General features: G+C 37.6%; 1 non-coding gene across 1 annotated transcript; it reads left to right on the top strand.

The window, feature by feature from the left end:
• The first annotated feature begins 2,821 nt into the window (after positions 1-2,821).
• On the top strand, positions 2,822-2,928 carry LOC121213339 (small nucleolar RNA R71). The gene has a single exon (XR_005908722.1). It is a non-coding gene; the product is annotated as a small nucleolar RNA R71 (small nucleolar RNA).
• Positions 2,929-3,221: the final 293 nt, after the last annotated feature.

Below are 3,221 nucleotides of genomic sequence, written 5' to 3'. Positions count from 1 at the left end.
TTTTAGGTCCTCGGCAACGATGCCAAAAGCTTGATCGCGTGATTCGTAACAAGTAATAAATATTTATAATGAAGATCAAACCTAGACTAACTATTATCAGGATGCAAAGGCAAGCGCACCTATCGAACAATAGTATAGTAACGGCAAGATCGGGATATCGTACCCAAGGGAACCAAAAGTACTAGTAATAACTATCTTTTTTATTATTTAACCTAGAAATAAATAGAGGTTGTTTATTAAATTGATTAACTAAACTAATTAACTGATTAAACTAAAGCAAAGAGAAAATTTGGAAAAATACTTGAAGAAAAGTAATTGATAAAGACGGCACCCAAGGAGGAATCCACCTAAATTTCACTTGTTATCTGACTCTGAACCAAACGATTTATTCACTTAACTTCATCTATGAGACTCCCTAACCTATATTATTATCTCAGTCGAGACTAATAACGTCTAACCCTCAGTTGAATTAATCGAAATATCTTTCTTAATTAAAACCCCTAGGGAAGCAATAAATCAATCTATGGACTCCCATATTAGGTTTCACCCTAATCCGGTAAAATCTCGTAACCCTATTTCTAGGCGCTAGATCAACTCCGCTTAATTATGCCAAATCTACTCTTAGACAGGGACTTTTGCTCCTCTGCATAAGCACATCAAATCATGAATTAATACCCGGAATATTAACTCAAGCATTAAGAACACATAATTAAGAACAAATCAAGTATTTATCATACAGTTCAGATAATAATAACAATATCCATCATAGGTTTCAACCCCCTTAGGTATCTAAGGGGTTTAGTTTATAATAAAATAAGAGTACATCTCAAAAGTATATAAATAACAAAACATAAAGAAAACTCTAAAACACCTGAAGGAATTCTGAGAGAGATCTTCAGTCTTGGAGTAGCTCCGGCTTTTGGGATGGATTGTCTGGCTTCCTTCAAGTAATTCCCGGCATGTGGTTCTATATTCCAGAAAAGTTCTAGAGGAGGCGACCCTTTCTAAGTCATACTTAGGGTGTTTATATAGTCTTTGGATTGGCTTTCTCCCTCCCTAAGTATCCTTTTCCGTGTAAAATACAACTCCTTGAAAAAGGGACACGCCCGTGTGCCACGACCATTTGACGTGTTTGCCAGGCCATGTTTGATCTGTTAAATTGCACACAGCCGTACAGGTCGATGGCCAGACCGTGTAAATCGTGAAAGCCTTGGTTGACACCCTCGAAAGACACAGGCATGTGAGCAGCCCTTGTGGCAAGGCTTAGGCCGTGTCATCTTCTCGATTTGGTCTATTTTGTCCCTTTTTGGCTCGTTTTTGGCTCCTTTTGACTCTTGGTGCTCTCCTGAGTACAAAACATGAAATAACCAGATTAAGAGCACCAAAATCCACAAATCTAGTAATAAACATCCATAAAAATGCTAAGTATTTGGGGTAGAAACATGTATAATTTGGTGTTTATCAGAATTTCCTCATGAAACTTTAAACATACATATTTTCATATTCTACACCTCATAATAATCATAAAATAAATATTTCAGCGTCGAATTTATGGTCCCGAAACCACTGTTCTGACTAGGCCTAATTTCGGGATGTTACAACACTGCACTCCTTTGTTAAGGCAACAGTCTCAAACTCACTTAGTCGTTTCTTCTTGGATAGTATATCCTTCATAAACTTCACATAATTTGGCATTTTTTCTAAAGCCTCAACCAACGAAATATTGATGTGTAACTACTTCAGAACATCCAAAAACTTCTTGAATTGCACCTCTTGTTTCTACTTGTGTTGCTACAATCTTTGCGGATATAGAGATGATGGAACTTTCGGTTAAATCAGATACCTCTTCTTAGTAGGTAAATCTGCATCCAAAGAAGATGTTAAAGTATCTAAATTCATTAAGTTAGAATTTACCTTGTCAATCTTTGCAGATTCTGCATTTTTTGGTGTAGGAATTTCAACAGCTGGTTGATTCTTCTCAACGGGCTTATCTTCGACATCAATCAATCGGGGTTCCAAAATTTTACCACTTCACAATGCCACTGCCTTGATATTTTCTTTATCCAAATTTCTTAGATTCTCTATATTGCTCGGCAAGGTTCCTTGCGATCTATTATGAAGCTCCATAACTAACTGACCCATCTGGTTTTCCAAATTTTTCACTGCTACTGCTTGGGTTTGGGTCAAAGCGTCATTCTTTGCCATGTACGCTTTCAACAAGTTCTCCAAACTATTTGATGATTCAGCTTGAGGTGGTTTTGGAGCTTTTTGATTAAACCCTTAAGATTTGTTGGGTCTATGCTGCAAGAAGTTGTTGTTGGGTCCATTTCCTTGGTTGCTCCAGGAAAAATTAGGATGAGTACGGCATGAAGGATTGTAGAAGTTGGATTGGGGTCCTTGTCCACTCCTACTTTGATGTTGGTTCCCCACATAGTACACTGACTTGGGATTTTTTGGACAATTCTCAAAAGAATAACCTTTCCCACAGTAGACACAGGATACTACTTCAAAAGGACTTTGTGGCTAAGCTGCAAAATGATTAGCACTATTTGTGGTAAACTATTTTAACATAGAGGAAATAGATGATACTTGAGCCGATAACGAAGTGAGGGCATCAACTTCATCAACTCCGACTACATGTCTTTCTAAAGTTGTTTGATTTGTTCGCCATTGATAGTTATTACTTGCGATCCTCTCAATGATCTCATAAGCTTCATTATAAGAGTTAGAAAAAATTGCACCATTCACAAAGGCATCTACCATAAATCTTGTATGTGCATTGAGACCATTATAGAATGTCTCCAATTGGATACAATAAGGAATCCCATGATGAGGTCACTTACGAAGTAACTCCTTGAATCGCTCCAAAGCCTCATACAAAAACTTGTTATCCAATTGTTGGAAAGTTGTGATCTCGTTCCTCAACTTAGCATTTTTGCTAGGCAAGAAATACTTAACCAAAAATCTCTCTGCTAATTCTTGCAATGTAGATATGAAACTTGGTGGCAATGAACTGAGCCATGCTCGTGCTCTATCTCGCAACGACTACAGAAACAACTTCAACCTCAGTGCGTCTTTAGTCACATCGGCTATCTTAAATGAATCACTCACCTCCATAAGCAATCGAAGGTGGAGATGTGGATCTTCCGTGGGCATACCACTGAATTGGCCCACCGTTTAGAGCATTTGAAACATCACTGGTTTTAATTCAAATTTGGTTG

This window comes from Gossypium hirsutum, chromosome A13 (genome assembly GCF_007990345.1).
Source record: "Gossypium hirsutum isolate 1008001.06 chromosome A13, Gossypium_hirsutum_v2.1, whole genome shotgun sequence".
Taxonomy (NCBI): domain Eukaryota; kingdom Viridiplantae; phylum Streptophyta; class Magnoliopsida; order Malvales; family Malvaceae; genus Gossypium; species Gossypium hirsutum.
Note: the sequence above shows the minus strand (reverse complement) of the source record. Positions and strands in the feature narration are given on the sequence as shown.